We start from the raw sequence: 12,032 nt of genomic DNA, 5'->3' as shown, positions 1-12,032 counted from the left end.
GGGGGGGGGGATTTTTGAGAACACATTATATTCTATTGCTCACAAATATTTCTAGACCAAGAGTGCTAATAATCTCTTGCAGGAAGCAGAGAAGAAATTTTATTGCTCTTGCAAGCAGTATTCAAACAATTTTGAAGTATATTGTGATTCAGGAAAGCAAAACAAAGTCCACTAACATAGACATGAGTTTGCTTGATGAAAGAACTAAGTTTATTGGGTTAGCGATTTTGTAATTGAGACGAAGAGTTCAAGATGTATCCAAGACCAAGGGTTCTAATAACATATTGCAGGAAGAGAAAAAATTTCATCTCTTTTTCAACTAGTGTACCAGATATCATAGAGGATGTTGTGATTGAGGAGAGCAAAACAAAGTCCACTAACGCCGACACTACTTTGCCTCTTGAATGCACTATTTTTGCATTTAAAACAAGGAGTCGACAGATGTATCCATGACCAAAAGTGTTGATAATATATTGTAGAAAGAGGAGAAGGAATTCATTTGCTCTTGCAAGCACTATACCAGCAATTGCGGAGGGTGCCGTGATTGAAAAGAGCAAAATAAAATCCGCTAACGTGGACATCATTTTGCTTCAGCAGTGAGTTTATTGAGGTTAATGATTTTGCCATTGTTACAAGGAGTCAACAAGTACATCCAAGACTGAGAGTACTAATAACCTATTTTAGAAAGAGGAGAAGGAATTTCAGTTGTCTTAGAAATAATTTACCAGCACTCGTGGAGAATGTTGGCACTTGCACTTTTGGATCTTCAACCAATGCATTTTTTTATAGGGAAAGACAATCTTTAGCCTTTTCCTGTTAGAGTTTCTTTCATTCATAGCTTTCAACACAGTATAAATTAGAATGTTATGCATGATCAATCCCATTGCATTGATATTGTTTCCCTGTTATTGGTAAGATGAGAATCAAGCCTATTATTTTGAAGAAGCTTAAAAAACTATGGGAGAAGTTTGAACCAGATCTTCCATGGGAGAGGGGTGAATATGATGAGTCACACACACTTCTGTTGGACGATTCTCCTCACAAGGCCTTGAGTAATCTAGTGAGTATTAACCCTTTCTTTGTTGTTGGGAAACTTCCTCCGTGATCTTTAAGTAAATGATTTTGCACTGTGTTTTATCATTTTCAGCCAAACACACTAGGAAAGAAACATAAGTATATCAAAATTTCTTTCTAAATTTGGGATCAAGGCTAATGCTTACAATGCTAAGGTAATATGTATCCCATAAGTTAAAGTTATTGTATATCTCTCCCTAGATTTTATTGATGTTGAGTTTATTTCGCCACCAAATTTTAATTCTTTGAAGGACTTCAAATAATTTTGCATGGTCGCATGATGTAGGGGCATGTCTTTTAAGATGCAAAATACCATAGTTGTGAAAGTGGACTAAAGGTGATCATCAGCATGTTGTTCAATTGGTTTGCTTTCATGTAATTTAGGTATAACTAGTCTTTGTGATATTATGTGTGGTAGATGTCTGTTGGATTGGAGTCAAGGTCTAAAAATTTCACTGCCCAAGCCTTTGGACATATCTTCCACTTTTGTGCAACAGACCTTACATATTGGTCTCTTATACTACACCACCAGCAAATCCAAAAACACGCGTACTAATTTAATACAACTTCTACTACAATATACCAACATGAAATTGGCAATCAAACACAATCCTACAAGGACAACACTGAGACATTTAGATGAAGCAGGTGGTGGCTAATCTTTGGAGTCTACGAGTTGTATACTTTTCACTTTGTTGTTGAGGTTTGTCACTAACAACAACATGTTTTCCTTTCTTACTAGGATTATTTTTGTTAGCTGTAACATTTTGTTGTTGAGGTCTGTCACTAACAACAACCTGTTTCTGATCCTGTCTCAAAGGAATAACATTTTGGCTGACTTGCTCATTTACAATAGGTTGTAAATGTTTTTCAGATTTAGTATTACCAACTTGAATAGGAGCATAGTTATGGGACTTACCTGTCTGCAGTAGAGTGTCTTGTTATTGTTGGAGTTGAGTTTCCTCCTTTTTCATGCTTTGTTTGGTGCAACTGCTATCCTGATTTGCATGTCTGCATTAAAGTGTCTTTGGATATTTCTTCTGCTGCCCCTGTTATATAGCTGCTGCAATTTGATATAATACAATGCTGCCTAAACTCAAAAAATCTGCAGTCTGCAATCTACAATCTACGATTTGGAATTGCTGCACTATGCAATCTGGAACTTCTTGCCTCTTCTATAACTGCTGCAATCTGATTTGTTGTACATGGTTTGTTTTGATTTTTAATTTCATTTTAAATGTGTAGGAAAATGGAGGTGATCAAATTTGAAGGGTCGCCACAAGTCAATTTGATCTCATTGAAGTGGATGATGAAGAGTTTTGGGAAAATGCATAAGTACCCCCCCAGCCTATACCCGAAATCCCAGAGACACACCTAACCTTTACTAAGGTCCTATTACCCCCCCGAACTTATTTTATATGTAATATTCTACCCCTTTTTGGCCTACGTGGCACTATCTTTGTGGGCCCAGTGCATGTTGACATTTTTTTCAAGATAGTGCCACGTAGGCAGAAAAGGGGTAGAATATTATAGATAAATTAAGTTCGGGGGGGTAATAGGACCTTAGTAAAGGTTAGGTGTGTCTCTGGGATTTCGGGCATAGGCTGGGGGGGTACTTATGCATTTTCCCAAGAGTTTTTGAACTATTGTAAAAGTTTGAATACATTGTATTTGATTTTGTGAAATATTGAACTATTGTAATATTACTTTTTGAACTATTGTGTTCACATATATTTAGAATATTGCTTTAAAAGTATGTGTATGTACACAAGACATACTATCTTTTGAAGTTTATTGCAAATCTATATATTTGAATAACTTATTAGCTAATTTAATGCTTGAGATTATTTATTGCAAAATAATATTAGTGTTTTTTAATTAGAAATTGTTGCATATAAATATTTTATAGCCAAAATAATATTACCACACTTAAAAGTGTAACCATAGGACTGTAAATTGTGGTATGCACTTGGGCAAGGACTACACTTCAAAGTGTTGTCATACATTAGATAGAAAAGACAATACTTTAAAATCGTGGGCAATAAGGAAGCAAAGGCCACACTTGAAAGTGTAGTTGTATGAGATAGAAATGTTTCTATATAAGGTACTGCAAAGCGTGGCCTATTTTCCTTTTAGGCTACACTTTTAAGCGTAGCTGATAAGGCAACACTTGAAAAGTGTCGCCTAAACTCTAAGTTACGCTTCTTTTGGCCACCCCTGGAAAAGCGTGGCTTAAAGTCAAAAAGTGTGGCCTTTGGTGTGGCCTTTTATCAAAGGCCACACTTTTTCATAGTTTAGGCCACACTTTTCTAGGGTGGTTGTAGACATAAAATGTTGTAGTGGTGCAAGGATCAATTGTGCACTCAAAGATTCAAGTTGTGACTCACCATTACTAAAGAATCTCAAGTTCACTATACTTTCTTCAAATGCAAGTTCAAGCTCAACAAAGGTATTCAAATGCCCTCACACAAATAATGATTCCATATTCACTCAATGGTTCAATCATTTGAAGTTTCGGAATCAAGATCAACACTCACACTCACAAAGATAAACACAATGCATGATTTCACCCATAGGTTTGCCCTTATTTTCCAATCGACTTTTGCTTCAGCTCATTCAAGATCAAAAAGGTCTTTTCAAGGCTTGTAATGGGCCTGAGTGTAATGGTATGGTCATTTAGACTTACAGGCTGAAATCCTCAAGAAATGTGATGTGAACAACACCTTCTTTCATTATCTTTATCATTTTCATTCAAGATCAAAAGTCACCTCTTATTCATCTTCCATGGGTCAATGGAAACCCCATTTTCTTTGTATTTCCACAACCTTATTCCACAACTTTTTCTTTCTTTTTTTTTCTTTTCTTCTCTTTTTTTTTATATATGGAGCGGTTCCATTTTTTCTCAAAACATGGGCAAAAGGGACTTCTTTGCATTTTCTTGATTTGCCTTCTCTTTTCACCACACCCCCAACTTAGGCTTTTGGCCTAAGTTGGCTATTCAAAAAAACCACAGATCATGAGGATTATGGGTAATGGGTCAATAAAAGGTAGCAATGTTATCAAGTTTCTTCCAAGAAAAGGTTAAGGCACAAAAGGTGTTCAAAAGAGGTTCACACACTCACAAGGTAAGCCACAAAAGAGGTATAATATCAAATTGATTCACATTCTTTAAAGTTGCCTCAGATCATCTCAAGAAATTGCATCACTTAGTTAACCGGACCAACGGGGAAAATTCTACGTGTCATCACACATGGTTCACGATAAGCTCATCACACAAGGCATTGACACCAATGTCAAACAAGACTTCACACTTTCGCTAGTGTGCAATGTTCATTACAAGAGACTCAATTCGATACTTGGCTAGTCACAATGAGATGCAACAGGTTCACATATTGTCTATGCAACTTCAATTGTCCTCGTCGTAGCCACACATTTATTTTTGTTCGATTATGAGCACTATTTGATTCATCGGTATTGATCAAAATTGGTACTCAAATTTGCAAGGGAACAGTCACATTCAACATATACAAGAGGTGGCAAAAAAATTTGGAAGGGTCAAAAATCGTTTACTATTAAAATCAAGGAGCCACAAGCTCAAGTATCCACAAAAGCAGTGTAAAAACACATTTTTTAGCTTAAAGCCCAAATATAAACAAAACAAGAATTATGAATGTCACATAAAAGGTGAGCCTTACCCTACCACAAATAAAATCATTTGTCCTCAAATGCAAACTAAAATATAATATCCACAAGTCAAAATAAAAGTAAGACAAGGAGGGAGGTAAAGAGGGGATTATGTCTAAGTAGTCGCTCCATCTCTCTGGGCATTAGTGCTTGGTGCATCAGTCTGGACTTAGGCATCAGTACCCGGAGTCGCCTCAGAAGAAATAGTAGTACTAGACCCACTAGGAGTTGATATAGAAGTCTTTGTCTGTGATGTATAGATCACCGACTGCATGATCATCTCCCCAAGATTCGACAAGTCTCTATATATGTTCTCCTCCCGTATCGCTATCTACTCTTCATCGGTCTCAGCATATGACTCATCAACTGCTGCCTCATCCCTGGGTATATCTCCGGTGGTAGTCGAAAGGATCTCTGAAGTCTCAGGAGCATCCAAATCATCTGCAGCCTCCAGTAATGAAGTGAAGTCGCTAGACTTCAAATATTCTACATCCTTCCTCAAGTCTGCTACCTTAGCTTTCAAAGACGGAATCTCGGAGGTCTCCCCCTTCCTGCTCTCACAAGCTTCAACTCTCGTAGTGAGAGTGTAATAGAAGTCTGCAGGGGGTCAGTGCAACTAAGATCACAGCCTCAATCATCAAGAGGATAGATCTCTCTAATCAGGTCCCCCTCACATCAGCTGAATGAACCAGATGCCCAATCCTCAGGATCATCACCTGAGTAATCTTGGTCGACTGGGAGGAAGAGGAAGTGCGTGGAGTATGTGAAGAAAAGGAAGGTATAGAAGTACCTGAAGACCCGAAGGTTGGAGTAGGCAAAGATGCCTCTGTAGGTATCGAATCAACGTCCACCTCTGGGACGTGTCCACTGGAGTTGTCCACCTCCTGTCAGCCTTCTCTCTAATATATTCGGCCTCAATGCACCAGATATTAGTGGAGGAGGACGGGGTGACATCAAAATCTCTAGCAGCATCCCGGGGCACTCCAACACGCCGGCATAACTCTATGATCAGTACTATGAAGGGTAAAGAGGTTTGCTTTTGCTTAGCTCTCATTGCCATCTCCTGCTCTATGATAAGTCCCAAGTTGAGCCACCTCTTTGATAAGATAGACCCCTAGTAGGCTGCTTTTGCATGTCAGGGGATAGATTCATTCTATGAAGGCATAAGTGAACTACTGATGAATTCGAACCAATAATGGGCAGCTATATTTAAATCATTCTTTTCGGTCTCGACTCCTGCCTCAATCCACCTAGGAGTGGTATTAGAAATAAGGGGGGCAAGCCAACCCTATAGATCCTCCAGAGTTTGTGTCGTAGGGGGACCTTCATATGAGAGTGCAGACCCTGGAGGCCTATCTAATACAACATTAACGTACTCTCACTGCAGCTCACTTCTACACTTCGAACAATGACCGACTTAACCGGTCTAACTCACTGGCCTTCTTTTTACTCTGCGGCACTATTTCAACATATGTTGTGTAGAACTCACGGACCCATGAAAGTATATACGGACCTCGAGGCCTGGTGAAAATCTAGAATCGGTGCCACTGTAGTAACTCTACTACACTAGAGTACCTGCCCTCTAGACCCTTTGTAGATAGTAGGTTTCTCCTCTAAGATGGTTCGCAAACCATCTCATTTCAACCTGTTGATGAGTCTAGGTTGGGGAACAACTGGTGGCACAGGAGCCATAGGAGGTGCCGGAGTTAGCACTGAATCTGCTGGTGTGGACGTAGGAGGAACTCTGGTAGACGTGGAGTGAGATCTAGCTTGGAGCTCAAACCATCGGGACTATAGAGGTTGGTCATTATCAGGCTCAGATAGAACAACCTGGGAGCCAGTAGTAGCCCTGTCAGACCTAGGCCTCTTTCCCTTTCCTTTGTCACCTGGTGGAGGTTCTTGCCTTCCTCTTTTTGAAGGATTTGATCCCCCTTCATTGATTGTGATACCCCATACTCTTTTACAAGGTGGCATGTCTATGTTTGTCCTCACCATACCTGCAAAACATCAAGAAAAAGTTAAAAATAACTTGATCAAATTTATAGAAAAACAGTTGCAGAAGGACTCGTCCAACCAGTAGGTGAGTCGCCGAATTGCTTTGGCGAGCTAGGTCGGGCTCGCCGAATGGATTGGATAAAAATTCTAGGCAAGTTGGCAAAGGGAAAGGTCTTTCAGTGAATCGCCAACAGCTTTCAGTGAGCAAGAATTAGCTCGCCGAAAGTTACAGTGCAAAAAAGGTTCAGGGTCCAGACAAAGGATGATCAAGAAGGCTTTCAACGAGTCGCCGAGTGCCTTCAGCGACCTCAGGCCTCTCGCTAAGAGTTACAGAACACAATAACCCATAAAGCATGAAATTAAAGGTGAGATGGGGACATTAGGCAAATCGTCGAGTGGTTCGACAAGGTCGACCCAGCTCGCCAAACGACCCAACGTGCCTATTTTTAGCCCAACTTCTCGAATACAACCTCGCAACTCCCAAAAACAAAATCAAACCATGCAAAACTAAAATTCAAACAAGACCCATAACACCCATTGCCCCGGGATACTCAGACTTCTCCTGGTTTTGCCAAATTTGGCCAATTGATGACATTTTCCCTTAAAAACGAAGTCACCCGCTCTATCATAAGGCAAATTACATCGTTTGGCATGAATACGGGCTACTCAGACTTCACCCAACCAAGCCAAATAACAAGCATGCATAACCCCATAAAATTTACTTCATTTTAGAGCACAAAAAGACGGGAATTTAACATTGAAAACATTACAGACAGGATTATCAAATTACAAACAGGCATTCAAACATTCTAATCCTATTAGAGAGGCCCAGCACACATCATCAACATAATAATGCTTGCATAAGAGTACAAATTACTAAAAATAAATGTGGAATTCAGGAAACCAACCTTAAATGTCGATAAAAATAAGATTGAAAACCTAGGCGGCAATGCAATCCAAATCCAAGCACTAATTGATCAACTAAAATACTTATAGAGTTCAGAAATATCAAAAATACTAAATAGGTGTGATTTTGGAAGGATGAAAAATGAGGGAAGGTGAAGAGTTTGAAAGTTTAAACCTTTGGCCTTTTAATGAACCGTCCAGTTCTCTCCCAGTCGACGACATTAGTCGTGGTCGCCGATCCACTCGGTGACTTGCCAAATGGATACTTACCTCGCTGAGTTTTACAGGATCTCTAGTTAAACTGGGGGTCCAAACAACGGTATAGATCGCAATCGCCGACCTCTTTAGCGATGCGCCAACTGGATCATTTGCTCGCCAACCTACACTTTTCAAACACTTTTCGCACTTTAACCTGCATAATTCACACACAATTTTTTACCACGAAAAAAGTAAAGAAATAAAAATATCTTGGGTTACCTCCCAAGCAGCGCTTTAGTTAACGTCGTGGCACAACGCAACTCCCCAATTAAGTTCCATTAGTGAGGTTTGCCTCATTTTCATAAGGAAACCCCCCCTTTTGGTTTTGGGTAGAGGTCATTCAGCACTTGGTCCATTTTGGACCCTAGTAGCTAAATGAGCATGGAATGTGAGGTCGTCATTTGATTCAGCATCAAGACATTTTCTCTTATCTCCTCCAACACCCTGTCGTGTTCTTCGACTTTATATAGAATGAGTAAGAGGACCTCTTCAATTTTCCCGCTCTCTTACTTTTTCATCTTTCGACGCTCATGAGGGGGAATGTACATGTCCATCTTTTTGGACAGTACCTCCAAGTCCTTGACCTTTTGGGCCAAGATATCTAGCTGACCCAACAATATGGCCAAGTGTTGGTCCTTGTCATTCTCCTTGTTGGTTTTGGCCACACAATCAAGGAGTTGGGTTGCGGTCTCATAGGAGTGTGGCATTAAGCAGCCCGAAGAGAGTTGGTCAGCCATTATTCTATTTTTGGGGCTGAGACCCTGGTAGAAACATTCCAGAAGTAGTTTATCCGAAATCTCATGAGTTGTGCACTGCTGCAATAGGATTTTAAACCTTTGCCACAACTCACACATGGACTCACCCTCTAATTGCTTGAAATTTAGGAGGTTATCCCCAAACATCATCAATCTCCTAAAAGGATGATCCATTAGGTTATTATTGCTATCAACTATGCTCCAAGTCTCGGCTCAAAACAACAACACACAAACCAAAACGAAAAATTAGGTAAGTATCACTACAACTAACAAGAGCGAAATTCAACTTGACTAAAAATTCTCAATTAACACCACTCCCCGGCAGCAGCGCCATTTGATTTGACGTATCTGGGCACTTCATCCAATACTAAGCATCCACGGTCGTTCAATAGTAATATAACCCAACTAGTGAGTTGGGGTCGAGTCCCAAGGGAGCGGTTTGTAATCGAGAATTAAGAGATAAGAAAGAACTTCACTCAAGTCAATTATAGCTAAAGACTTATATGAAGAAAAACATATCAAGTTAAAGGTTGACACAAGTGTCAATTATCGAAGGGGTTTTTGTAGTTAATTATCAACTAGAAGTAGCAAATAATATAGAAATATATATATGGAGATGGAATTCTTAGGATGTGATAGGAATATGGGCAAAAATACACAACCAGGTAAATGTTATTAATAGTAAATCACTGTAAATTGGTAACTAAGCTAGACTTTAGTGAGGGTAAATTTTCTCTCGAACAATTTATCCCGAATCAAATCGGTTTTTATCGAATACCAATAAACGGCAATGAAGCACAGCCTTCGCCTTAGTCCATTCACTCTCTCGAGCTGAATGTGTGGGAGAGGGTTTAGGATTCACTCTCTCGAGTTGAACCCACGACAACCCAATAACAACAAACTATCGATTCAATAGTTTTGGTTTTAAAACCTCTCTCTCAAGAAAGTTAAAAACACAAAGATAAAATTGTATGTGCAACTACAACACCATTAAATTCAAACACAACTATTGAATGAAATCACCTTTAAACATCAAATTAATTATCTATTAGCAATACCCAGCAGTAAATTCAACCCATATTCACATAATCACACCCCAAGAATTGGGGTTTCAGCTAGACATAGTAAAGAGATAGAAATTGATATAAAACATTGTTTCCATCAAATGTGTACCATAAATATTGTCTTTACACACTTCTAAGATGAAGAATCTTTAATACCCACTTCCAATTGCTTAGAAATGGAAATCTTCAAAGCTAAGGAACAAAGTCTCCAAAACTCTAAGTTCTAAAAACTGAAAATAATGTTTGATATTCTAAAATTTGATATTGATTGCATGCTAAACTAAAAATTCAAACAAGTATTTATAGTTGTCAAAAAGTGTGTTACGAAGGACCACTCGGCACAATTAGTCGAGATCGTCGATCCACTCGGCGATCCACCCTTTGGTTTGGTTCATCACCATTCTGCATTGGCCTTTAGTAAATTGAAGTTTTGTAATGTTGGGCGATGGAGTACTGCATCGCGGAATCATTCGGCGACTCGCCGACTGCTCTTTTATCTCACCGACTCGATTTTCTCCTTCAGAGCTTGGCACACTGGAACATGAGGCGAGAACATCGCCATTTAGCGACTCGCCTAATGGTTTAGGCGATCCTCATGCCATCTTTTCTTTATTTTTTTTAGTTGTCTTGTTCCTTTCTGCCCAACAGTGTCCATGATTTGTCTCTAACTCCAAATACATAAAACCCAAGGATTTTCATCAGTTATAGAGTCCAAATTATGGACTCATCAAGTATGAGGAGATCTTTTAAAAGCTCAAGACCTTGTTGATTTTGGCTCTTGTTTTGACCTTACCCAAAGAGGGTGTAGATTTCACTATTTATTGTAATGCTTCTGGAGTTGGTTAGGCAATGTTATGATACAGAAAGGTAAGGTGATAGCCTATACTTATAGACACTTGAACATCCAAGAGAAGAACTAACCTACTCATAACTTTGAGATAGTGTTTGTAGTGTTTGTGCTTAAGTTATAGTGGCATTATCTGTATGGGGTGCATTATGAGGTCTTCACTAATCATCAGAGTCTTCAGTACATGTTCAATCAAGGGGGTCTGAACTTGAGGTAGCGCAGATGGCTTGAGCTAATGAGGGACTATGATATCACTATCTTGTATCATTCATGTATGGACAATGTGGTGGCCAATGCTTTGATTAGGAAGACTTCTTGCATGGGGACTCTTGCGACTATCAGTGTGGAGGAGAGACCATTATCTAGAGATGTTCAGAGGTTAGCCAACAGTATTTTCTGGTTGCAAATTTTTAAGGAGACTGGTTGATTGCTTTCATAGAGGCTCGTTCTTCCTTAGTTGAGCAAATGCATGAGTGCCAGTTTGATGACGAACAGTTATGTCTCATTCGAGACAATGTGATGAGAGGTGAAGCCAAAAAGGTTGTCCTTGATTTTGAGGGTGTCTTGAGGATTGGGGACAAGGTCTGTGTGCCGAAGGTGGGTGAGTTGATTAGATTGATTCTTGAGGAGGCCCATTGTTCACGATATTCCATCCATCCAAGAGCGGTGAAGATGTATCATAATCTAAGTCAGTAATAATGTTGGTGTGGCATGGAAAGATATTGACTTTATTTCCAAGTGCTTGACTTACCAACAGGTCAAGTGTGAGTTGTAACACCTCAGATTTGAAAAGATGGAAAATTGTTGCATTTTCCTGAAACTAGTGTCAGCATCAATGGAGACACCGACGTTCGGTGGTCTTGATTACGGGATGTAGGTGGAGCCGTGGGTGGAAAGTACAATTTATCTAAAAATGTCAAAATCCAAGTACTTTTATACGGTTCACCATGACGGTTTGTCATCAAATGTACGAGTCGTAAGTAGGTCCCATAGGAGAGTCCTAGACTTAGAGAAATTTTAGGATCGAATTTGGGAAACACGGTTGTGGTGTACGGTCTGTAGGTGGACCCACCAAACGTACATACGGTCCCGTCATTGGGGGTCCAAATATGGTGGCATCTGATCCCACCAACGGTCGACCAGGATGGTCCATGGAGGGACCTACGGACCATAGGTCAGGCTGTTGGTGAGGGTTTGGTAGTTATTTTAGAGGGGATTTTGAGTCTTTTCCTAATTATTCTAACCCAATATTATGTCGTTTTACCTCCTATTAAAACCCCTATATAAACATTTTTACCCACAAATTTCCCCAATTGAACTCATTCTTCTAAATTCTCAAATTTGACCAAAGTTCTTCCCCAAATATTTCTCTCTCAAAAAAGCTTGAAGAAGAAGGCTAGGTTTTCATGGTCAAGTCTCCAATTTCACCATTGATTGCAAGGTTTTGGC

The 12,032-nt window shown here is 39.5% G+C and overlaps 1 pseudogene; it reads left to right on the top strand.

Moving 5' to 3' along the window:
- The first annotated feature begins 252 nt into the window (after window positions 1-252).
- Window positions 253-820, top strand: LOC125861526 (uncharacterized; annotated as a pseudogene).
- Window positions 821-12,032: the final 11,212 nt, after the last annotated feature.

This window comes from Solanum stenotomum, chromosome 4 (assembly GCF_019186545.1).
Source record: "Solanum stenotomum isolate F172 chromosome 4, ASM1918654v1, whole genome shotgun sequence".
Taxonomy (NCBI): domain Eukaryota; kingdom Viridiplantae; phylum Streptophyta; class Magnoliopsida; order Solanales; family Solanaceae; genus Solanum; species Solanum stenotomum.
Note: the sequence above shows the minus strand (reverse complement) of the source record. Positions and strands in the feature narration are given on the sequence as shown.